At 39.6% G+C, this 27,141-nt stretch overlaps 1 long non-coding RNA gene across 5 annotated transcripts; it reads right to left on the bottom strand.

Annotated features, from left to right (window-relative positions):
- On the bottom strand, nucleotides 1–24,548 carry LOC115340564. Of its 5 annotated transcripts, none has more exons than XR_005932219.1 (4): nucleotides 12,628–21,234; nucleotides 7,460–7,643; nucleotides 5,075–5,140; nucleotides 1–2,036 (listed from the first exon to the last, which is right to left on the bottom strand). It is a non-coding gene; the product is annotated as an uncharacterized LOC115340564 (long non-coding RNA). The 5 variants fall into 5 exon arrangements; XR_005932218.1 differs by lacking the exon at nucleotides 1–2,036 and adding an exon at nucleotides 21,775–24,548 and having other exon boundaries at nucleotides 3,698–5,140; nucleotides 12,628–19,554; XR_005932220.1 differs by lacking the exon at nucleotides 1–2,036 and adding an exon at nucleotides 23,923–24,548 and having other exon boundaries at nucleotides 3,698–5,140; nucleotides 12,628–19,554.
- Between the last annotated feature and the right edge of the window lie 2,593 nt (nucleotides 24,549–27,141).

Here is a 27,141-nt window from a genome sequence, read left to right as displayed (position 1 = left end):
TGGTTTTTAAAATTTATTTATTTCCTACAGTTACAAGCCACTTCAATTTGTTTTCATGTGCAGACATATGACAGCTGTGTTTGAGTACACATATTAGATACTAGTACAATATAAATGTACGCATAAGTAAAATTCCACAAGACCGGACTGACAAACTGCACATGAACTAAGCTTATAAAAAAAAAAAAAGCACTGCTGTTATCTTGCATGTGGAAAGGCTAAGACAGCACTAACCAAAATGTCTACTAGATTAATTATGAGATAACATGTTTACTTTGATCATTTCACAGAAGTTTGTTAACAGAGAACACTTCCTTTCTTCTAAGTCCAAATACTATATACAACTAGGAAATGCTAAATATTTACAGCAAAAAAAGGTTGGAAAACAACTACCAGCACTTTTTTTTTTTTTTTTTAAGAAATCAAGATCTGTAGATTCTGCTTCAAAGTCCTTTTTAAAAATGCTCCTACATGAATTATCAAGCTGAACAGATAATATTTTAAAAATGTGATTTTAACTGAGATTGTATTAAGTGTGCAAGTTGCTTTAAAAACAAATCTTTGTAAAAGTGCTAGCAATGAATTCGATCAATAAATTAGTTCAGTACCTTCTATCACCACACGTGTTCCTATGTCACCAGACAGAACACCCAGGTAACAGAAACAAAATAGTTACGGTCATGGGACCATCACAGAAGAAGAATGGCTGACCTTGGTTCACGCTTGGTCATTCACTGACTGCTCGAAAATCACGATCTTTCTAATACTTATTAGTCTAGTTTTCCCAGGAGCAAGAAATCCTAGTAATTTTAATTCTGATAAATTAAAGAGAAAATCTTTCACTTTTCTAAGTATTTGTATCTTTGGAAATAATCTCTTACAGAATCACTATAGCAAAGTTGAACAAATTATACCTAGGTTTACTATACTAACAAATAAACAGTTTTTCTTTTAAGTGTTAGGGAATAAGAAGATAACATTTTGGGAAGAGGAAGAATGGAGAGCTAACACCATGCAGGAATATTTTCTGTCTTAGCAGCAGAAATTACTTGCATAGGCCATTCCTTTAGAAATAGACTAGCAAGAAACAAAGGAGAAAACAAATCCCAGACAAGATCCAGGAAACAGCATGCACATTTCTCCCACTCTGAGAAAAGTGGAAAGCGCTGAAGTTCTTTGCAGATAGCTGCTCCTGTTGACATGATTGCTTCAAGTTGTTTTGGAATTGAATCAGTGAAGAGTTAATTCTGCAGAAGTACTTTCCAAAGCTGTTATTTACATGAAAAATAACCCTTTGTAGTGCCATGGTGGGGGGTAGCACAAACCATGCTGACCATACCACAAACAAGTGTATATGCTATGCATTGTTAGCACAAAAATACATCCTCTGTTGTATTTTTTTAACCTTTATTTTGGCCTTGGGTTATGTCCAGCTTACTAACAATAAGAACACCACCCACTCATAGGAGACTCAGAACGTGGAATTTCAGAAAAAAAACAATAAAACGCAAGGCACATCAGATAAAATGCCTGCTAAGTAATGACAGGATTTATAATAATTTTTCGTAAGAGTCATAAGTAACAGAAGCTGCTAAAACAGACAATTCATAAAGCAAGTCTGGTTTATGGATAATTGCACAAGAAATTAACCACCACTTGCCATTACATTCCAGTAAAACATTCCATAACTCAGACCACAAAGCAACAAAGAACTCTGTTCCAAGTGATATATATCCAACAGCTTTATATCTCCATTTCAGACTAGATTTCAAGAAAACATACCTACTCTACTAGTAACAACCACATTAATTCATTTGAAGGCAATTCAACTGTGTCTATAGAAACAGTGTTAGAGATATACATATGCGCATATGTATTTACGACAAGTTTTCCTTCTGATGTTGTCCAAGAATAGCCAGGTGCAGCAAACATCTGACTGAAAGCTAGAAGTGGTACAGCTTCCAGTCGGGGATGTTTACAGCAACAGACTACTATACATCACTGCAACTGTCTAACAGTACAAAGCAGCCGGTCACCTTTAGAGGAAGGGAAATAAAAAAGAAAAATATTTAAGACATGCTTCTATAACATTCCAACCAACTACTGTTCAGCTAATTCTGAAGAAAACCTTATTTTCACATTTGTTAAAAATACAGTTCTACATTCTCAACTTAAATTAACAAAGTTTTAAATGCAACATATTAGAACACAAATTCTGAAATTTTAATATACATTTTAAGACCCATTTATGTTCAAATACATATAAATAAAAGTAAATACATTTTATTTTATATTTATTTATAAATACTTATTTATACATTTTATATATATAAAAATAAAATAGATTATTATTTTTTTAGAGATCCCTTGATTTTACTTCCCTATACCCTTATTCCTGGAGCTCTCAAAAATACACGAACTTCTGTCCTGGTTTTGGCTGGGATAGAGTTAATTTTCTTTCTAGTAGCTGGTATAGTGTTATGTTTTGGATTCAGTATGAGAAGAATGTTGATAACACACTGATGTTTTCAGTTGTTGCTAAGTAGTGTTTAGACTAAGTCAAGGATTTTTTCAGCTTCTCATGCCCAACCAGCAAGAAGGCTGGAGGGGCACAAGAAATTGGGAGGGAACACAGCCAGGGCAGCTGACCCAAAGTGGCCAAAAAGGTATTCCATACCATGTGATGTCATGTCTAGCATATAAACTAGGGGGAGTTGGCCTGGGAGGGATGGCTGCTCAGGAACTAGGCATCGGTCGGCAGGTGGTGAGCAATTGCATTGTGCATCACTTGTTTTTGTACGTTCCAATCTTTTTATTATTATTATTGTCATTTTATTATTGTTATCATCATTATTATTGGTTTCTTCCTTTCTGTTCTACTAAACTGTTCTTATCTCTACCCATGAGTTCTACCTTTTTTTTTTTTTTCTTCCCCAATTCTCTCCCCCATCCCACTGCATAGGGGGGAATGACTGAGTGGCTGTGTGGTGCTGGCGGCTGGGATTAAACCACGACAACTTCCACTTTGAACATCCTATGAATTTTGCAGATAGCTATCCTTTTATAATTATTTATATTTTTAAATAAAGCTATATGCAAAATTAAAGACAGTAGCAAAACAAGCCATGTTCATAATAAAGAAAATATCAGAAACAGAAACTTGACAGAATTCTGAAGACGTTTACATTCAGTGTCAGAATCCTACCTCATCAGTTTAATGCTCTATTACAACCAACTAATTAAAAAAAAAAAAACACAAAAAAAACCCCCAAAACACAAGAAACCCCAACCAAACCCAAAACCACTTATCTTCGGGTAAGCATTAAAGGAGAGGGACAGGGTGGGAGGGAAAACAGTAACAGCCTCAGGATGGTACCATTTTATTTCCCATCTTCAACATGTTACTATCAAAACTCCCACAAGACTGCATTCTGTTCTGCAACAATTTCCTCTAAGTTAAAAGAGCCTTTATAATATTAAAAATTAATATCTACAATGTATAACACTTAAAGAGGAAATAATTTAATTTAAACCAAAATAATTTATTAAGTGCATTTCACTGAGTTAGTTGTTGCATATTCTCCTAGCACTCTGATTCCACACTGTTGTGCACAGAAGTAATCCAGAAGTCAACATTAAAAGGACTCCTGTGGTTCTCCTGTCGCAAAGGTTTCCACCGTCTTTGCAATGGATGTGAAGGGTCTGAAACTGCTATCGGCAGGGTTGTTTTTTTTTTTAAAACCATAGAATTCTGGCTTGATCATATTCACATAATACTTATATGCTTTAATTTTGTAGTTTATAGTGGAATGTCTTCCTTTTACTAACAGAGCTGAAAGCAGACTGATATATTCCCATTTAGCAGTCTTTATCCCTTCAGCAAGAAAAGAAATTTGCAAGTAAAAAGTTTTCTACTTCCAGATTATATGTAGACTTCAGCAATTAAGGTCGCTTGTTCTGGGGGGTTCTGTTTAGGCCTCCACAGCAACTCATAAAAAAAAGAACTTATGACAGAGTTTAAAAGTGAAAAAAACCAACAACAATCAAGATTTCTGTTACAGAAACCCAATCACATCCAATTTTCAAATAAAGGTTTCCTCTGGAAACATGAACACTTAGAAGTAAGTCAATTTAGTTATTACAGCAGTATGCCAAGATTAACGAGGAAGCTGCATGCAGTCACTATGGATACCATGCTGACCTTCATTATTTTTGAGAATAAATAGTTAAAAAGCCAGTGGTCATTTGCAACAAAGGCCTCTTCAGGCTGTTCCAAAACTGAAAATTCCTATTTTACAGTGGAAAGAAATAGACTATTTCATGCAGAGGTAGGCACATGGTATTTGACTAATTAGGCTGCTGAGCATTAAGTTGCAGTGAACCATTTCTTACACTTCTTTCCCTTAACACTTACTTCTTAAGGAATAATGAAGGTTACTACAATGTCACCTGCCCAAAAAGAACAAACTCCCCACAACCTCCTTTTGTTTTAACATGTAAATCATCACAAAACAGTCCATATACGTGACAATTAAGTCTCTTGCTGCTTTATCAAACTCAGCTGTCAATTACAAATACTTACACAGCATCTTACAAAGTGATTATATTTGTATAAAAGGAGTTGAAATTTTCATTTCCAAATGTGGTGTTAAAAAAGGTAGAGGCGTTCCAGACCATTTTGTACAACTACATGCTTGAAAGATGCAACTTTTATAAAAGTTCAATCAAAATTGAAGCTGTGTATTTATTAAGAAGCATCTTCAACTATTCTCCCCAACACTTTCTTTTTTTTTAAACAAATAAGAGTAGACAGCATACTCCAGCTTTCACTAAAGCCACTGCCCTCATTTTCGTAAAGCTTAAAAGCACTGAAAACAAACAGGATTTATTCTAATGTCATCAAAAACTGAAGAATATTGACTGCTGGCTTCTGTTAATGCCTTTAATGGTTTTTCTTAAGAACAGCAATAAAGATACCATTCTTTGCAGTGTGAAATCCCCTCCTAACTCCACATGTACAGAACAATGCAAGTCTTTAAGACTACATAAAGTCCTTGTAACACAGGAAATTTACCTATTTGTCATTTTCCAACAGCAATGTAGGATCACCTGCCTAGGAACAGTTCTTCAGGTGTCAACACTGCAGAATAAAAAAAAAAAAAAAAGTTTAATACTAAAAAAGGGATACCATTATGATACCTGAAGTTTGCATTCATTCACAATTTCCAAATCAAAGGCATGCAGGCCACAGAGATTTACTGCAATTTCCCAAGCCTCAAGCATTATTTTACCAATCACACCAAAGTTTACTGCACCTTACACGAGCACCTTGAGCAAAGAGTTCAACGAGATAGGAGGAAGGAGGGGAGGAAGGAGAAAGAAGGAGGGTGAAGAGGCAAACAGCCAAAGAGAACTTCTTCATTCTCTTCTCCTCACATCTTAAGACGTCCTCATGCTACAACCAGCATGACCACAATACCTCACTGAATTTGAAGACCTCCGTTGTCACATAGAAATAGTTAAATGTAAATGGAGTCAGAGAGGTCTGTCTATGCATGCACTCTTGTATGTGGGTTTTGGAGTCAAGGTCTTGTCTCTCAGTCAAAGCAGTTTAGCCACAGATGCCTGGTGCAAGCAAAAAAGTGACTAGAACTGACAGAGGGAGACAGATGCTCACTATTGCTATGATTGTTTTTTTAAAGTCATTTATATCGACCAAAAGAGAATTGAGAATTAAACATTAAATCCTTAATATAAAAGGGATTCTTGAACTGCACACATTTAAAAAATAGTAGGAAGAACTGCACAATGGAAGTCAACAGCCAGCATTCACCAATTTTGTATTAGTTAAATCTGGATTTTAAAATTCAATAGTATACTATGGTATAGTCTGTTTAAAGACTAATGCTACATGAATTGATATACTCTCAATATGCTCTTTTCCCCACCCTCACAAACTCCTCCTAAGTGTAAATCTAGGCAAAAAAATTAATATAAATCCAGACATTTGTTTTTAATAGATTCTCTCCCTTTTTACCTTGTAGTAATGTAATTATACCAAACTATTTAAATACAAATCCATTCCTCTGATTACTATAGTAAAGTAGCCAGAACAGATTTTATATTGAAGTCCCTTTTTTTTTTTTTTTTTTTTTTTTTTTTTTTTTAAATTTTCCTTCTTGCTTTGGTGGGGAGAAGGGGGCCAGGGAGGGGAGAACAACTTCTTTTCACTAGACAGTTTATTTCTAAAATAAATGCTCAAAGAAATTTATCCAACTCTGAAATATTAAGTGATTAAATTTTCACCATTTTAATACATTTTTAACTAGCCTTATAGTTCACAAGCATTTTTATTCCACTTTTTCAGGGATCATAAAGAATAAATTAAGCTATTTGCCCTGGTTCAAGCAGTGTGTCTGAATCAGCATTACGTTTTAAGAACCGTAGCTTGCAGCTCGTACGTAATCCAAATCACATCACCTCCAACAGCACTTATGTCAGGCAGTGATTCACATGTGTTACTGCCTTGAATATTGATTGTATGTTGTAGCAAGCTTCTAACACCCACAGAGAGTTCACTGTAGCACTAGAAGTTAACAATGCATGATGAATTATGATGAAGTAGGAAGCATACATAAGTAGTTTTAACACTGCATTTCCTATGTATTTTCAGGAAAGCACACGCTCTGCTTCTTTTGATCACTAATACATGTGCAGTACAACTGGCAATTTTGGTACAAGAAGTGGAAGGATTTTTTTAAATTGGGGAGTGAATTCTAAAACAATGCAAGAGATTGAATCTAACATTACCAATTGTAAAGAAAGAAGCAAAAAAAGCATCTTGATATTTTAAAAATGTATGGGAGAGCATGAAAGTAGAATGTTACTAACATAGCTGAGACTGAATTTAAGTGAGGGCTGGATGCATATGCCATATATAATTATTTCAGAAAAACCAACACCTAGAAGTCTGTGTTGTAAAATAATATTCTTATCTGACAGAAGGAGATCTAAGGAGGACAAACTACAGAAAAAGGATGATGGTGTGAGCCAAAATAAAGTTCAAATCCTGATTCAAAATTGCCCCACAGCTGAGTCTGAACAAAGTTGGAACAAAGTCATAAGTTTAGTCTGCTATAGCTAAGAATGATGGCAGCAATCAATCCCTTTCCTTATGTTCCCATAAAAGTATTCCTTCTTTAGATTTATCAAGAAATTTTGATTATACAAACTCAATGGGTTTAAAACGTAACTCAGTATTGCTGTCCACACTATAGTTCTAATTTCATGGTTTCAGCTATTTACCTTTCTCTTTTGGTCCCTCTTACAGGAAGGGCATTTTTGCCTCATTCCTGGTAAAGAGCTACACTGAAAGTAGATTGTTTATTCTGGAGTAGATTCTTGGAAATACTCAGTTACAAACTATTAAAACAAATCACTGTAAATATTTCACAGCTACCTCTACATGACATGCCTCCATGTTATCCTGAAGTCTTCCAATTTCTAATATGGGCCCATAGTCTGCCTCTTCTTCTTTCAAGGTAACCAATATCTCTGGTCCAAGATGACAAAGCTGTCTGTAGAAAATGAGCTCTTCCTTTTTAAAGGCATCTTTAAGTGTAAGATTCAGAAGATCCTCCAACCTGAAAAATACAAAGAAAGTTCACACTACTGAATATACAATAACTGATCTGATCACTCTCTCCTTAAGAGAATGGAAGACAGAAGCAGGAGGGCAAAAACCAACCCTAACACTTGACAAGAAATAGAAACAAAGAATACATTTAATACATGTTTTTTTGCAGTAGTATCAGAGAGCTCTACCCATTAAAAAAAAAACAAAACCTAAACCACAAATAATTCAGTCTTTACTACTTCCCCTAACAAGTTTCCTAAAATGTTGAAGCCCTCCGTGCCTGCCGACTCAAATATGGCCAAGCATGAACAGAAAAACCTTCCTAAAAAGATCGAGAACAAAAGAGCTATATAAATATGTCATTTGTTAGACTGGGTTGGTTTTTGGTTTAGTGGGGTTTTTTGGTTTAGTTTTTTTTTTTTGGTTGGTTGGTTTATTTGAGTGGATATCAATTGAGTCTGGTGTAGCAGACTTGAATCAAAGACACATTTAGCACACTCCTTCACTTAATGAGTTTTCACTCACATTTGCAATTATAATTCTCTGGTGATATCAGCTGCCAACAATAGTTCTCTGTAACACTGTGATGGAAACAAGTTGAGAATTGCAAGGAGACATTCATACTGCAAAGTCCCTTTACTTACCTTTGCTGAACAAGGACACACTTGGATAGTCTGCTAATATCAGCAGTTCAACAATTAAGTCTACACCACATTACTAGATTGCTGGAGAAGCTGGTAAGGGCCCGGGCACCAAGAGATTTACAGGCAATACAAGGCAAATGTTCCCATTTTAAGGGTAATCCTGTGTGAACATATTCCAATCCTTGCAAAGGAGTATAGTTGCAAATATGACATATCCTGGCATTCTCATAATACACTTAATTTTGGTAAGCAGAGTCTGGAGATTGTTACTGCAGCCTGCAGACTTTGGTGAAAGTACAGTGTCTCAAAAACATATTTCCCCCACTGTATAAAGTGAGCTCAACTCCTCCATTGCAATAAAATCCTGAAGGATATCAGACTGAGAAGTGATCTGTACACCAGTACCAATCCTAACCTTGCTCCCAGAGTACATACAATTTTAATTACTTCAAATAAAATAAGCTCGACCCAGCAAGCACACAAGTCACGAATATCAGATAAGTGCATGGCACTTGGTTTTACAAAGCATCTTTGTCGTTATGCGCAAGTTTAAAAAAAAGTTAATTATTTGTTTTGCAATAATACCCAAGAGACTCATTCTTTTAAGTACACATATACAGCCTGCTTCCACAGAGGAAACAGTCCACACAAGAACAGCATGCAGTCATGGCATCCAGTTCAGGATCAACAATCTCAAAAACAAAACAGAAAAACATACAACATAAAAAAATAATACAAAATACCTTTCAACTACTCTCAGAATTATCATCTCTATTTAAAATGTAGATTTCACCAAGGTCTTTTCAGAAAATAATTTTCAGGATTTAGTGACAGTAATTGGAAACAGGCATAATGCACTGGCAAAACAGTTCATTTTGAAAATATTAATCCATATTCTCAAATCAATCTTACATAGGATCTGACAAATATACTTAGAAAATTACTACTCTCATAGTCTCTAAAACACCCTCTCCTCTAGAATCAAGCCGCCTCCTTCAATAATTTATAACACAACAGGAAATAAAATACTTTTCTAGTCTGCAAATATGCCAGGAGCATATCTGACTAATTTGAGTCATGTTTCCCTACTTGGAGCAATGTAACATTTAAAATTTAGCTATCTGAATACAGTAAAAAGAGAAGGTACTCAATTTTTTTGGGGGAGAACACAGAAGTGACTTTTAGCAGGAATTTTTTTTCTACATCATGAAAATAATCTTTGATTTTCATACAGACTGTTAAAAATTTCGCTTACCAACTACCAAATGCATTAGTCGTCTTTTGCTGTGTTCTATACAGACTTACCAATGTAATCTAAAAAAGTATCATGGCATTCACAGAAGGTTCCTGACAAGCACAAAACCTACCATACTCATGGCTGAGAAAGTCAAAAGGGGAGGTAGAGAGTCCCACCAAATTCTGGAAGGCACATGGAACACATCCATTTGGAATTCATTTTTGAAGATGTGGACAAAAAGATAATCATGAAGAGTTAAAAAAGATTTATCCAAGGCAGAACATACACAACCAACCTCATGCAAAGAGCTGGGGGGCTCTGATGAAAGTTGAATAGCCCATGTAACATACTTTGACTTTAGGACAGCTTTCGAGACCGTCTCCCACCACAGTCTCACCTGGGAGCTGAGGAAGCCCAAGCTCAACAAACAGAAGGGAAGCCGAGCTGGAAAACTGGCCGGATCTGCGGTTCCCTGGGCTGCAAGCAATGGCTGAACGTCCAGCTGCAAGCTGGCAAGGGAGGATCCCGGCGGCCAACACGGGGCTCCAAACACACTCAGCAGCAGCCGGGAAGATGACACAGACTGCACCCTCAGCAAACTGGCAGGTGATAGTAAAGTAGAGGGGGGCAAGGAAGAAGAGGGGGCTGACACAGTGAATGGCAGCGCTTCTACCAACAGACAGACCACGACAGACCCGAGGACGGGGCCAAAAGAAACCTCATCGGGTTCAAGAAGGAAAAGCGCAAAGCTCTGCACCCAGGGCAGAAGAACCCTGTGCATCAGCACAGGCTGGGGAGAGCTGGCTGACTAACAGCCCTGCTGGAAAGGGCCCAGGGGCTGGGGCAGAAGCCAGCTGAAACGGGAGCCAACATCTCACTGCAGAGAAGGCAAACTGCAGAGGACTGCAGCTAAGGGATGTTATTCCTTCTCTGCCGGACACTGGCAAGGCCACTCTGCAGATGCCGGGTGAGAACCCTCACTTCAAGGAGGTTCCTGAGGAAACAAGGAGGGTCCAGCCCTGGGCTACCAAGGTGGTCAGGAGCCTCAAGGGAGAGGGAGAGGCTGAGGGAGATGGGCCTGTTTTCTCTGGCAAAGAGAAGGCTGGGACCATCTAGGAGCTCTTTACAGCTACCCAGATGGGAACTATACAGACAGTCGGCCCAAACTCTCTCAGCACTAGCAGACGGGATAAGAAAGAGCAATGGCCACAAAAGGCAGCATGGAAAATGCGGGTTGCACATCACGACAAACTTTGTCGCTAGGAGGGTGGTGAAGCCCAGGAACAGACTTCCCAGAGAGGCTGTGGATTGTCTGTTCTTGGGGGTTTTCATGGCTTCGTAGGACAAAGAAAGCCATGGCTTACCCCACCAAGTGCTAGTTAGAGCCCTGCTTTGAACAAGTGCTTGGACCAGAGACCTCCAGAAGTCCCCTCTGACCATTATACTTAAAACTCCATGATCTCATTAATTCCTGTGATATGCTTCCAGCAACTATAGCCTTGTTTATAAAATTATCCTCAGACATGATGAAGTCAATAAGTCTTTGGAAAAATAATGATCCATAGATGACATTAGTACAGACTTTCCTATAAATAGACAGGTGTTATCAATAGACTACAGTGCTAGCAGCTCCAACAGTTCTGAAATCACAAATATTTAATGTTAAAACTATTTTAATCAGCTGGTGCCAAATATTTTAAAAAATGAACTACAGAGAAAACAGAAATTGCATACCTAAGCTTACTGAATTTAAATATGCTGCCAAACACTATCCCATGGTCACCTTCGTAGATTCACTAATAATGTTCTTCCAGAAAAAAACCCCTTCAATATTGTAATCTTATGCCAGTATCTTTAAGAACAGCCAATATGAAACATTATTTTCACTTAGCTTGCTTGTAGAAGCTCCCTCAAATTTGAAAAAGGCAGTAGAATGTTTCCAACAAGGCATAATTTTGAACATGAAATTTTTAAAATGTCACTCTTGAGCAATACACAAAGATGCTTTACATTTAAGGATAGCCTACAGATTTTAAGTCTCTATTTTTCTCTAGCAAGTCTCAATTTTGTTTCCTCCCAGTATTAAATATAGCTTTTCAAATCCTAATAAACCAAATACAGAAGATGGACAGTATGACCCAAACGGTTCTTTTGTTACACTACAAATGCAAAGCATTAGTGATAATCAGAATTAAAGCAATTACAGTAAACAAACAGTTTGACAGTAATTTAGGAGTCGGACTGGTTCTTACAACTCACTCCTAGGACCACACAGATCAAGCAACAATTCAATGCAATAGAGAAAACAACTTAGTGAAGGGGAAACCTACGTCATTATCTGACATTAAAATGCTGCTTTTGGGGTACTTTTGGTCCAGCGAACCTTGAATTATCTCATACTGTCACTGAGTTTCAAAATAAGAACAAGAGGTACTCAATTTAATCAATAAGACCAGTAGCTGAAATGAACTCTCTTCCTTGCACTGACTGGTGTTTTTCACACCCTTTGGTTAACTAACCAATGTATTCATCTAAAAAAACCCAAAAACCTACACCCACATTAGTGGTTAGTGTGCTGCAAGAGGAGGAAATCTGCAAAACAAAATAGTTTGTGCTGAAGACAATATTCAAGCTACATGTATTCCAGGGGATCTCACTTCAGAATAAGCTCTAGTCCTCCCTATGGTCTAAATACCCTTAACCAAATGCATTAGCTGAGTCCAGAAGCAGACCCTGCAATTTTGTTTCATCCAAAATAGTTGATTTGCATGTTCAGCAGTATCAGCAGCAAAGAATGCCATTATCCAGCCTATAGTGATAGGCATTCTGGAGATAATGCACAGTTATTCCAAAGTTAATCCCAAAGCAATTTTTATTAGCTGCATTTTAAGTCACAGAACCTAAACACTTAAATTTTATGCATGCCTGCAAAATACAGGTAATGCATGAATGCAACAATTACATGCAGCCAAGATCTTCATCACACCTCAAATAGAAAACACCTGCGTAATAACAACATAATTTAGTGCAATTTAGTACTGCTTTATAATTATCTTAATGAGAGAGGCTGTTGCACAATGACCATTCCAAAAACATGAGAGAATACTCACGCCACAGAGCCTGACTAGTGGTGCACTTTCAGGATGGTTTAAATTGAACTTGGTAAGAGCACTGTGGCAGAAGAGTAGTCCTGCTCTCTCTGCCTTCCTGCTGAGGGATTCCTGCTTCCTCCACTGTTACAGGAATTTTATGATTTCATGATGCAAGTTACCACTATATTAGCTGCAAACTAATCCTGGAAAAAAAAAAAAAAAAAAAAAAAAAGATCAGTTTTCTGCTAGAGTAAGGTTGCTGATCTCAGTTAATGGATGGCAGTACAATCCTTAGCACCGACAGGAAGAAGGTACTGTGTAGGGCAGGACTGCCTCTTTTGGTGGTAATAGAGTGCTAAATCCATACAGGTGAATTGTTTAACCACAACAGGAACCTTTCCCTACCCACACCCCCCCCGCAAGAAAAAAGACAGCAATTCTTACGACCTCCGATATCAACATTTTGAGTAGGGAACAGTAACATGAGCAAGCTGTGTATGTCACAGACACAGTAAACAACAACAAAAATTAATTTGGCAAAATCATGCTCCCTTAAAGGTAGCATCAACTTTACAACCATTTAGATGTAGCTTCAATACTTCCATTCCTTGCAACAGGAAACTGACATTTGAAAAAAAAAAAAAAACCACCCAAACCAGCAGAGGAACACCAAGTTGCCTTTCACTCTGTGCATCAAAGTTCACCCCAACTGCAAATCTGAAAGCCATCCTTTGGCATTTTTTGTTAACACTGCATGTTAACATGGAGCTGTTCCCACAGACTTCTATGCCAAACAGTCAGCAGACTCCACCTCCACGGAAATCAACTGAGCAGGACTTACAGGGCAATCACTTTTCCTAAATGCTGGAGGGAGTTAGAAGTCTGTCTTACATTACCAATGCTCCACCTGCTGGTATGTGGACAGTACAGATTAGTCCAGAAAACATCCTGACCTTGAAGAGGCAAAGACAAACCAAAAGAATGCAAGAATAAACAAAAATATTTCCAAGTAGTCGGTAGCATCTAAAGCACCCAAGGCAAAACCTCCCCTGAAGAACTTGGTAGTATAATACATTTTTTCAGGAATATTAGTATTCGCAACATTTGAGAAAACCTCTAATCAAGGATGTGGTTCAATCCTCCTTTGATGGCTGGCCATCTACTAACACATGAACATTATTTACTTCATTAGGTCAAGGGTACAGCTCTGCAGAAAAGTTTGCATGAGAGATGCAAGCCAAGCCCAAAAGTGGAGCTCCCACACAAAAACATCATTAAGGCTGGAGTTTCTACATGAATTTGATTTTATCAGGATTTTAAAGTGAACTTTACTAGAGCCCAAAATAAAATATCATTAAAGCCAGGCATCTCCCCAAAACAAATGAGCCAAAAAAACCCCAAACCAACAAACGGTGCCCACCTCATTTCACCACATTTACATATGAAAAATAATGTGTTTACAAAAATACAAAATAAGCAAACGTGTGGCTCTTCATAGGAATCCTGCCATACTCACTTCATAAACCAGATGGTGTTCCCTGAAAGCGTTTTGAAAAGCAAGGATGCTGCAGTCCTTAAGACTTATTTCACCTGTTGAAAGCACTGAAATATATCTTCATTCAGCTTTCCACAACAGCTATCATCTGTTTCAATTGTTTTTTTATAATCCAAAGAAACCAGGATAGGTAACTGAAGAAAACTCTCAAGGTGCTTGGAGACTGACTTAACTTGTAAATCAGCTATTTTCTTCAACCTCTCCTACGTTGTTTACCTGCAAGTCTGAGACAAGTTACTGAAAGCACTTTTTACAGACACCCACTACTTCTTTATTTGAGTGACCAACAGCAAATTCTCAAGTCAGTTTTGCAGAACTGTTGTATTTCAAGCAGAAGTCAGTGGAGACCATAGTAGCTCAACAGAAATCTTGTAGAAACATCAAGAAATTCTTCTAAAGAATCAATTCAATTAAAAAAAAAAAATTAAAAAAATCAATTTCATGTGCAGTCTGTAATCTTCTTTCAACATGAAGAATTAAAATGTAACTTGTACTAGAATAATAAGCATCAGCCATGGCACTTCTAGAACAAATACGTACTGTGAAAATAGTTAAATAAAAATTAAGCTGTACAACGGGACCAGTGACGGTACACTTAAGGAAATGCTGCAAATACAGGCTTCCAGTCATTGTATAAAATAAACTGAAGCACCAACAACAGACCAAAACTTACCGCCCTTCCACAAGGCCACAAAAAGGCAGCTGCCTTAGGCTCCACTTTAATGCAATAGAGTATCATAGTTGACGATATTTGTCAAGCTCTGTATGCAAATGCAATCTCACATTTAATCTTTCAAATTCCAACTTAACTACAATACTATTTAAAAGTAGAACACCTCAAACTAATTATTCTCCAACTTAAAAGACAGGAAACATCACAGAGTTACCAATAAACACAGTGCTTCAGTCTCCAATGAGCTGAAAGTCCTATATGTGCAAAGATTAACCTCACAGCTAAAATAACTTGACTCTACAGCGTGTGAAGGAATGACTGAAGCAGACACCCACATAATTCAAGTTAACAGCATATTATAAATGGGCTAAACTATTAAGGAAAATTCTGCAATAGTAGATTTGTAGTGTACCAGTAAATTGACAGAAAACCAGTATTCACCTTTTCATTTAAAGCAGGTGACTTAGGAAAAACATCCCCCTTTTCACAAAAAGAAAAATAATTAACGATTAATAATCTTTGAGAACTGCAGCAGAGGTTTGGTTTTATTGGGATGCCTGGTATTCTTAGGAGAAATTTAAAAGTAATACTATGCGTAACAGCAATTCAAGCTGTGTAAATAAAGGTCTTGTTTCTTAATTTACATGTAAGCAAGAAGACAGGTATCATTAACCACAACAACAAGGAACTTCACATGAAAATTTGTGTTGTGTAAGAAAGAGCAACAAATAAACCAGTACTACTCCCTGATACTGTAGTACACAACTTCACATTAACATACAGCTTCAATCAGTTTGTTAGAACCAAGGAATGTTAACTACATAGATTCATTTCACTTTCCTGAGATTTTACTGCTTCTAGTTAATATTTGGCATAACCTGACTTTTAACTGAACCACCAGCTTAGCAGTTCCTGATCCAGCTAGTGTGTTTATCAAGACAAGTCATTTAATCACCGTATTCAAAGTGGAAAAAACTCATTGTAAAATTTTGATAAGGCTTTTGAACTCAAAGCAATCATACAGGCTGAAATCAAACGAAGAATACAAGACCAGACAATCATGCCTAATCACATAATATCTGTGGATATCAACAACTACATTTATTTTGTAATTAATAATATTAGAAGCATTGGATCAGATGTGGCAACTCATTTTTCAAGTTACAGAGTAATTGAAAAAAATCAGAGGAAAGAGTCAAAATAGATAGATGTGTATTTTAAGCAAAGAAAACATCACTAGTTTCCTTGTTAAAGAATCCATCTTATATCACAGCTGATTCAAGTTTTGAACATGGCAAGCCCTGTTTAGTATTATATTTTTATTTTCTGCTATAAAGGCTAGAGATACAGCATACCAATCTTCATAAAGCTCTAGAAGTCACCTTAATTTTCCTTGATATTTCCTTGAAATACTCCCTTGATATATTCAGAACAGATAAGGGACAGGTTGCAGAAGACCTAGCTTCCCTGATACCAGAACATTCCCAGTGTTCCAGTGACCTCAAAGTGCCTCATCCTGTCAGCAGACAGCTTAGTTATCCCACAGCAAAGGGCTGTGAAAAAGATGTCCTTGACCTACAGGGAGGTCAGAGAGTTAGGCTCATAGAACCACCATCAAGAAAAACATTGCTGAAAACACTGCCTTTGTCTTACTGGGATAAAGTACACACCTGTCAAACTAATATTAAAAATTAGTTAGCAGTACTATTTCTTGTCTTAACCTAATTTGATGGAAAAAATGTGTTTACTTATCCTTCTAGAAGCACGGGCAATATTGATTACTCTTAAGTTAAAGTTTTACTGATTAAGTTTTCTGAACAATAATTTAAAGATGAGCAAAACTCCAAAAGAAGTAGATTGAGGAGCAATGCTGAGAAAGAATATTTATTTACAAGCACGATCCATACATAATCAGATCATTTAGTTACCAAGTTTATCAGCAGTGATGATAATATATCACGTGGTCTCTCTAAAAAGCTAAAGATACCCTCAGAAAACATGATTAACAATACACATTACACTAAGCATATGAGTATGTTGTAAAAATGTTAAGTTAAAATAATGATGCCTATCAAATATGGACCAGTCAGCCAGCAGAACGAACATGGATAAAAACAAAAAGCAACAGTCTTTAAGCACAAAGGTGCCCATCTCTAGGAAGAGCCACAAACAACACACAACTTTCATGCCCCCAGCCACAATGCTAGTAAGGATGAGGCAAAAGAAAGGAAGACATGATGGAAAACTCACAGCAATTTCAACTTTAAATACTTCATCAAAGCTAACACTGATTAGCCTAGCAAGACTATTGCTATGAGTACTGACTCTCGGGGTCCAACAGCTGAGACATGCATTAGAAATTCTAGCTAACAGCAGCTAAACAGCTAGACAGGTGACCATTTGCTTAAACCAGAACAGAGTTTGCAGACTGTTCTAGTTTTACCCTTTCGTTTCCAATTTCTATCTTACTAAATAACTCTGTCCTCTATTTTACTATTCCGTTTGTCTGGTACTGCTGAGGATATGGGGAAAGGAGACAGTTTAGTGAAAGTTAAGAAAAAATACCCTGTGCCAGAAGCCCCAAGCAGTATGTACTCTGGGATATATGCTTAGGAAGTGCATGCATTAGGAGCATTTTCTGCCAAGCAGCAGAGGGTCAGCAGGGCATCTTCTGTTGCCAAGCATCAGCTTTGGGAAACAGTACTTTCCAGAAGGCACAAATTTGAGCTTTTTCTGTAGGTTATCAACAGTACACAACACACCTCACCAGTCACCCAAAACTACGAACTCACACTGTGATTTCTGCATATAGAAGTACTCAGCCAGTGCACTGAACACTCCAAATGATGAACTGAGCAGTTTAAGATAATGCATAGAGAAGAGCTCAGTCTTCAGGAACACTTATGAACACTTTGAACATCAGAAGAATGACGACCCTGTATTTGGCTGAACCATGCTGTATCTGCGGAGAAAACAATGAAGTGAATGAAGAAAGTCCTCTGAGGCTCATCTGACATTTTGATTTATTATACTCATGTTAAGTCTCCAACGTTCATTCTGTACACAGCTCTGACACAGTGAAAGATTTGTTTTGGACTAACTTATTTTATTTCTATATTCTTTATATAAAATGTCCATGTTCTTACAAATTCCGCTAATACCACTTTGATATCTAACATTGTGTTGATTCAGTGTGAAACACAAGAATTAAACAGCCTTTTAGTAGTTTAGCTTCCTCATTCCCACAGGATTCAACATGCCCTCAGACATGAAACAATCTTATCTGGGGCACTTCTTGTGAATATTTTAATCTTTTTTCCTTTATCTGTCTAACCTTCATTTCTGCAGAAGTATAGACCTAATTCCCTCAACCTTCTTGTGCTGTTAGAACTCTTTACTGGTGTTGTTCAGACTGAGGCATCCTAAGACAACAGTATACAAGGAGCAAACCGATATTACTGAAGGGTAACTTCAGGCACAGAAAACTTATCTGTACTACATAAATTTTAAACTGCAGGGTGGGTTGTGCTTCTTCTCATTAAGTGCCTGCTCAGACAAAGCAATGCCTCTTTATTGGGTAGTAGGGCATTCTCCAGTTAGACCAGTTCATTGCTGTTGTAACTTATGGAACTCCCTAAAAAAGAAAAAGTAGGAACATTTTGAAACAAATATAAACAGGAAAGACTGAGATTGCTAGTGTGTTGATGAAGTTACCAACAGGCTGATCAACAGGATCTCAATATACTCTCTTCCATGTACACCTTATTATTATTATAAATTGGTATTATAACCTTTTTGAAGCATGAATCAGTGGGGGAGGAGTTTTTCCATTTCTGGCCTTTTTTTTTTTTTTTTTTTTAATAATCCTTAGCATTGTGCTAGGGATCAATCATTCATCAGTACAACCATCCCTTTGTTCTTTACCTTCATCACTCTAATAGTGCATCCAAGCATCAATCTGGAAAAGATCACTAAGCCAGGCAATGAACAGTTAGGCTAGACAGCTATCCAAAAAGTTTTCAAACAAACTAGATAAAATGAATTATGTAAACAAATTATCACAAATACGTCTTGCTACCTTCTAGACCATTTAAAAAAAACCCACCAAACATATATTGTCACACAGCACATCCGTATTTTCCAGGCACTAACATTTTTAGATCATTTTAATATTATTCCATGTTACGCATGCCAAAGATAGATCTGAAAAACTTGCAGGTGAAGTCTATAAAACTGAACAGTTTTTTTTAAGGTTTTCCAGTCCAGATAGGTCTGAAAGTACTGATCTTTTTACTCATGCCAGAAGTTCCCTCTGACAATGGCAGACATGCTTTCACCATTATATATGCTTCCAGCTACAAGATTTTTACCTCGTTGTTCCATAGATCACAACAGGAAAAGTCCCCATCATGTTAACTAAACCAAAAACACAAGCAGCATGCAAACAGCGTACTCACTTGCACAGTCTATTCAGCTTGTTCTCAATCTGATTATTCACCTGTTTTGTACTGACTGCCATCTGCCCACTCCTCCTCCTGTCTGTCTCTGACACAGACTTTGTGCCATCTTGTAAGTGTTTGGGGTTTTTTATAGCACCTTCCTGCACACTTCTTTCAGGTCACTGATACATCCAGTGAATAAACTTAATTGCAAGACTGTTTCCTGGGGCTCCCCAATCATGACATTCCAAATCGACTCCAATGGAGAGAAGGTTTTGCTGTGTAACACATTTAAAAAACCATATATACTTATTTCCTATCTTTAAATATATTTTTATACACAAAATATGTATGCAGATAAATTCTACTGTTAAATATGCATATAAATATATTTACACACATATTTAAGACAGGAAATAGATTCAAGACCAAGTCAGCCACTACTCACACTTATTTTCCCATTTAAACTGCAGGATGAGCACCAATCACCAGTAGATACGTACAAGAATAAGCATGCAGGTATTTTTATTTTAGGCAAACAATCCACTGCTTCATAGAACTTGACAGTTGTCTCCATTAACTCTATGGCTGTTGTAGCCAAATCTTATCTTGTGTTGAAAAGGATGCTGGGATTAGTTATGTAGTTCCAGTCTGCCCCTTTTATTAGTATCAGGAGTGTTCGTTTCCTAAGTTGTACATGACAGTTGCTTAAAACTCCATCTGGCTTTTTTGATTTACACCAGGAACTTCCGTGCTAAGCGTTTGTGAGTATATTAACTGCACTGATTATTTTTTTCTCCTCTGCTAAAGTAAAAAAATAAAGTTTTCAACAAAATGCTTAAATACGAACGAACATGTAAATGCCTGTTAGCATTTGGAAATTTAGGAAGTAACAAAGAAAGATTCTGTGCTTCTTTACATAAGAAGGGTTTGTTTAAAAAAAAAAAAAAGTGGAAAAATAAATCCAAAAGAGCCTTGACTTTACTTTGTCTGCCACTGACCTTTAGACCTGACACCCACTGTATCCTGTGGGAAATTTTTTCCAAGAGCCAACTTTCTTATAAATATTTTAGCAGATTTAAGCATCCAGACTACATTTTATTTGCCTACATCTACAGAATGAAAAGGCTATTGAATAATGACAACATATACGTGGACTTTCATATTCATATAAGTATCTGTAAAGCAATAAAATATAATGTAATGGAATCTTGAATGTGCTACATGCAGGTGTTTTTGAAGCTTTTTTTTTTTAATGAGGTTTACTCTTACAGTTGCTAAAACTCTCTAAAATGCATATAACTGCATTGCTGTCCATTTTCCTGCATATGGTTTTAAAACACATTTGCATATTCTCCAAAAATAACAAAAGCACTAGAAAAAGCCCGTGCATTCCTAGATTTGTGTGATAAAAGCAATAGTGATAATTCAATTCCCTACTGAAAATGAAAATTCAAGTCCCTCTTAGATGTTTTGCCAAGAAATCTCCTTAAACTCTGCAAGAACAGTTCACGTACAGGAATTTGTTTAGCTTTTAAGCGTCAAAGCACTGCACCTGTTCCTTTTCAGATAACCAGTCTCCTTGTCAAGTCTTATATTCCTCTTGATTCTCCATTAGAATGAGAAATTGTTTCGTGCAGCATGGAACATATCACTTGTGGAAAGTCACAAGGAAGATTTCTTCGTTACTTCTACAGGCCACATCAGCACTCCTCTCCAGGTGTGCTTCTCTTTCACATCAACCCTTCTTCCCTACTGTATATGGTTCCACTGCAGAGCTATACATCTTGTATAGTCCTGTACATGACTGTGCTACATCAGCGCTCATAGCGAAACCTTCCAGCTGTTCAAAACAAGCCATGGAGCCAGACAAGGACAACCACATTCACCAAGACAGGTAAGCAGGAATTTGGCTCCCTCAAACTACTAGAATACTTACAAAAGGGACTAGAGTATATTTAAGAAACACTTTTTTTTTTTTTTTTTTTAACTGAAACATTAGGTACTATTCAAAGAAGGTGCCCAATTTACTTAGAATTAAACTATAAACACTGTTACTGCAGGATTTTATGCAGCAAGTTTCAGCTAGATTTAACAAGCAAGAAAAACAGAAGGAATGTTTGTTTTCGAGAGCTTGTAACAGAGGGTTTGCTTCAATTTCACCCATCAAGTGACAGTAACTTCCTTATGCATGACTAAATGCTAACTACAACAAGTTTAAAGCATCAGTATCTGAAGGCACAATTCCTCTTGAAGACCTTGTAACAAGGAGTGCACAGTAATAGTATATAAAAACCTTTATCTTCCAGTCTTAATATTATCAAAGCTTCTGTTGAAACTTTAGTCCTTTGGTTTTTATGGCTGTTTTATCACCAGACATCAAAACTGCATTAGTGGTCCATCTATGTATGATACAGATCACGGCTTCTGTCCAGTAAAACCTCTCACTATTAATCTCCACAGCCACATTACTTCACAGTGGTTACAGTTCCCATTACCAAAAGGAGCAGGGGGACAAGCTGGGTCTCACTCCAAGTTACTCCTCTGATGTCTCCTAGGAAGACAGCATTATGCTCCTGGCATAGATCTCTTCGGCATGCTCATAAGAAATTTGCATGTAGACATTTGAGACAACAAGCAGCCAGTAACTATTCAGCTCTCAAACCCTACAGTAAGATAACGCCAATGAATTTTCATGCATGAGAACAGCAGGACAGGATGTACAGTGCAAGCTTACATAAGACACAAGGCACTGCTGGGAACCAACAGAAGTGAATAGCATAAATGGCTCAGGAAAATGCTGATGTCACTCGTATACGTTTGGGTTGCGCCAGCCAAGTTTCTCTGATCCTAAAACTAGCCTTTCTAGCTGTTTGTAAAACCTCACAGTTTGCTTTGTTTTACTGAGATCTTGAAAAAGAGCTTGTTTTCAAAAACCCATGTTTCTTCCTAGTATTAAGAACAGAGATAAAATAAAATCCAAGAAGACTCTAGATTTACTGTAGCACTTAGAATCTAAAGAAAAACAGAAAACGTAATGGAGAACGGGAAAAAGCATGTAATTATGTACACAAATACTTGTTCCTAATACTTACTGAAAAAATAGTTCAGGCACAACTTATCTGTTTTAAAATATGACCTCTGCAAACCTACTAAGGTCAATGAGACTTAGAGTAGTTACTCAGTGAGCCCTGCTTGCATAAATTAAGGACGCCTAAGGGTAGCTATGAAACCAGGTATTTGATTTTTCCAGGGCACCTACATATTATGAATTAACAATGAATTGCCATTTTACCAGAGCAGCTTTCAGTTTTGTTAAGGAGGAAAAAAAAAAAAAAAAAAAAAAATTAAAAAAAAAAAAATCAAACAACCCCAACTGTGTTGAGCTTGCCTCTTCCTCAACTCATAAAAGCTTTCCTATTTAATGTTAAAACTGATTATAGAAGTTTCATATTAACTTGAGTACACAAGTGAGAACCTACAGATCAAATTACTTTAAAAAAGCCCCTAAGATCTCAGTCAGATAGTGCTTCTTCCTGGTGTATTCTTCTACAATAGATTTAAAAAGGAAAAAAAAAAAAAAGGCACACACAAGTAATCTAGCTGCACAAGTTAGCATAAAGCAAAACTGTAAAGAGGGAAAACTTAGCTCACGCAGGCCAGTATTCACAGCAGCAGCAACAACTCCCAGCTCTGTGCTTCGCTGCTTTCACCTGTTACTGCAGTGGCTGCACACCGCTTCAGAGCAGTGTGTGAACCATGACAGGTAATTCTTTCACAGTTCTAGGATTCCTGTATCAAAGTTTTTGCCTATGACATACTTAAGGCATTTGATTTTCTAGAGAGCATCATACAAGGTGAAAGGGAAAATACTGTTCCTGAAACTGAACTACTTAGTTTATCTGTCATTACACATGTAATGAACTTACTGTGACTCCCTTTAGTATTTTCTTGCAAATACAGAGGCACCCTGAGATAGCATCAAGTTAATGCAACTACCCAACTGTGGCAAGTACAACTGAATGGTATCACAGTAAGTTAAAAACCAATACCAGAAGTAATTTCTTTATCAGATCAAGTATATCAGAATACCTCTTTTCCAGTTCCCTACCAAAACACCAAATCTAACACCATGTAGCTCAGAGATGCCAACTATCAGAGATAATCAGCCACATTAGAAATTCACAAGGTTTCCTTAGCAGTGGAAGAGGACACCAGCTTTGTTCTAGGCAAAGAGGAGGGGAAAACACACCCACAAACTGTTTGCACTGTGGAATGGCTGTTCTTTGAAAGCATATCAGTGCACACTGTCCATAAAAATATGAAGTGTAAGATGACGACACAGGTTATTAAACATCTTTTTAAACAAGTGCCTATTTTCATCAAAGTGTAGCTACTACAGGAAAATTCTGCAAGCAAACCACTCGCATCTTGGCTAGAGCCTCTATGCTTCTATAGTAGAAATAATATTGATATCTGCCTGTTATTACTAAAGCAGATAAGCATTTCACAGTCATTAGTATATTTATTCACAGTACGTTTTTGGAAAGCACCACTATTCCTGATTCATAAGCAAACAGAGGACTGATGCGGAAAGACTGATCCAAGGTCACAGAGTAAGTCTGTGGTAAAGTAGGAAACTTCACCTGGTTTTGCCTTCATGCAACTAATACTTTCTGTTAATGAGTCATTGCTGCTCCTCTAAATTATTCTTTGAGCGTGAAGAGACAACAGACTGCCTGTGGCATGCAAACTCTACATGCTAATAGCAGCTTCACTCCAGGGTTTTCTAAAAAAAAAAAAAAAAAAAAAATCACGCCCAAGGCCCTTGTTCTATACTATGACAGAATCCTACTTCAGTGCTGGGCTGCTGTGGGGAAAAAAGGAGAGAGAGAGAGAGAGATAAAAAATTAGGTAGTTTGCCTTGTTTGTGATCCAGCTCTCTCACTAGAGAAACAAAAAACAGCCCTTGAATAGTTTTACTCCCTTACGCTACAGACCACCGGGCAAGGGCAAAGTGCAGGGAGGAAGGGACAGTCAACTCGGGAGACAAGTTATGCAAAGCTAGGGGCCGGGGCGGGGGGCAGAAGTCCCACGGCCCACAAAAAAAAAAAAAAAAAAACACCAACAAAAAAAACCCCAAAAACCAAAAAAACCGCGGCCAACTTCTGTTCGCAGGTCAACGAGGTCAAAACGCGGCGGGGGGGGGGGGGGCTCTGCGCTAGGAACGGGACCCCCGGCACAGGGAGGCGGGGGGGCACGGTGAAGGTTGCGGGGCTCCTCTCCCCCCCCCCGCAAGAACCCCGTCCCACCCCGCAAAGTGCGAGGGGGCGCGGAGCCCCCTCCCCAGGCTCACCCCCGACCGCCGGGGGTCGGCAGGCTGCAAACCCCCCCCCCCCCCCCCCCGCCAACCCGGGCACCCCTCGGCCCAGTTAAGGGCGCTCCCCCGCCCCAGGGCCGCCGGCACGGCCCCGGCCCCGGCCCCCTCCCCGCCCGAGGCGGCGGCCCGCCCGTCCCCACAGCGGGGCGGCCCCGCCGGGGCGCTGCTCCCCCGTCCGTACCTGTGAGGGGAGGCGGCGGCGGCGGCGGTCGGCTCCGCCGCGGGGACCGGGCCGCCTGCGCCCGGCCCCCGCTTCGCGGCCCCCCGCTGGCGGCGGCCGCCGCCCTCGCTCGGCCGGCGGGTCCTGCGGTAGCCGCCCGTGCTCGGCTCGGCTCGGCCCCGGCTGGGCTCGGGCTCGGGCTCGGCCCCGGCCCGGCGGCGGCCGCGTCTCCTCCTCGCCTTTAGTTTGACCTTTTCCGTGTCTCCGCTCCCTGTCCCCGACACACTTTGACGTCACTCCCATGGCAACCAGCCCCGCCCCCTCCCGCCTCGCGCGCGCGCTGCCCGCCCCCGCTCCCCCCTCCGCCTATCTCCCCGGACGTAACGCACGCGGGCGGGCGGGCACCCGCGCACGCGCCGCCGGCAGAGGCGGGGCCGCCTCCCTCGTGGCCAATGAAAGCGCGCCCGGGCCGCTTCCACCCCGCCCCCCCCCTCCCCCGCCGAGCTGGGGCGGGGCGCAGCGGGCGTGGGGAGTCGTGCGCGCGTGCGCAGTGCGCGACGCAGGGAGCGCGTCGCCTTCGTGGCGTGCGTCGCACGCGCGCGTGGCGAGGCGTGGGGTCTCGCTCGCGCTGTGCCGTGTATGCTGTGCCGTGTATGCTGCGCTGGGGCTGCCGCCAGCGTGGGCTTCACCGCTTCCAGCCCGCAAGCCCTGGCGACGCCTGTCGGCGACGTAGCAGGGAGGATTCGGCGGTGGAGCGCGCGGGAGAAAGGGGAGGTGTTTCCCCACGTCACAGGGAAAACGAAGTTCTTGCGAGGGAGATGTCGCGGCGGGAGCAGAAGGACGTGGGGCAGGAGCGGGAGGAATGCTGGACGCGGCTGGTGCGGAGCCTGGGGCAGGGCGGTGTGTCGGAGTGAAGGCCTCTGGTCCTTCAGTGGAAAGACAAGGGCGAAAGAGGGAGGACGCGTTCGCTCACGCTCCGTCACGGAGCGAGCCCTTCCCGCCTCTCCAGAGGGAGAAAGGAAATCTTAACGCAGGAATTCAAGCGCTGCCTTTGCTCTGCACGCACATACGCAAGCCAAGCTAGTGCTGTCCCGGTTTGCCTGTTCCTTTCCATCTCTAGTGTTCTTCCTTATCCCGCGGTGCTTCAGTATTCCCCGAGGATCAAGCTGCTTCCCCCGTCCCACAACTTGCAGCACATTCCCATTGTTTGGGGAGCATATGGGCAATCGCATTTACTTCCTCCAAAATATTTGGCGTAAATATCATCTATGTAATATGTATAACATACGGGAGGCTGCATATCTCAATGCCTCAGTGCACAATGTGGGCATAAATTTTTCATGTGTAAGTACTTTGCTTCAAATACTGCCAGCTGTGAAAAGGTTACGCACACACAGCATGCAACCTGTGCAGGGTCTGTGTGTTAAGACTCTTTGGGTTTGTACCTTGTTTCGTGAAAGGTGTGTGCATTAACAACACGTTATGTATCGTAGGCTCGAAGTTGAGAGACGTACACAGGCATGATATTTAAATATCAATTAGCAACTACACTGTGTCTTTCATCTACCCTGCATGCAGAGCACACTGCGTATTTTATATGTGCCACATATCTGTCGTAGCTCCAAAATGACAGTTTCAAAATGATTTTTAATCAGAAATATTCATTCAGAAATACAATCCAATATTCATCAGAAATACATACTGAGATGTATTCAAAAAACCCTTCCAGAAGGTGGATAAAAGGATGCAGATACAGTTTCCCTGTCTTTGAAATGCATGATACCTTTCTCCCAGAGTATTAACAAACCACTTTAAAACCTATCACGGCGAGAGCAGGATCTGCAGTGGGAATTCATACACGGTCTGGCTCTTGCTCATTTGAAGGCAGAGATTTAATAAGGAAATTATTTTAAAGAGAGCTTTTTAACTATCGCTGAATTTGTGACATGGCTCATTTCTCATCAGCCCAACTGGATTTAGTGTTGTATTACTGACTGCCAGCAAAACACTCAAATTTGGTGATATTCAGAGCAGGAGCATTTGGCTCTCGCACGGGTGCAGCGTGGTGTGTGTAGGGTTAGGTGCTGACCTGCTCGGTGAGGGTAACGCCAGCCCACCCCGGGGAGCCCGTGCGTGGATCTGCTGGCTTTGCCCAGCGGTTCTGATAGGTGCCAGCCCTGCTGGAACTTGCTTTCTGATGGGTCTCTTTTTTCTTCCAGTCTCCAAACCACGAGCCTGACTGTGGCCGGCTTGCAAGGCTGTGAAGGCTATGAGTTTGGCCAGTCAACAGTAACCAGGAGTGACCTTATTCTAATGTACCGGACA

This window comes from Aquila chrysaetos, chromosome 4 (assembly GCF_900496995.4).
Source record: "Aquila chrysaetos chrysaetos chromosome 4, bAquChr1.4, whole genome shotgun sequence".
NCBI classification, from domain to species: Eukaryota; Metazoa; Chordata; class Aves; order Accipitriformes; family Accipitridae; genus Aquila; species Aquila chrysaetos.
The sequence above is the reverse complement of the archived record's forward strand: the minus strand, read 5'-3'. Positions and strand labels throughout refer to the sequence as shown.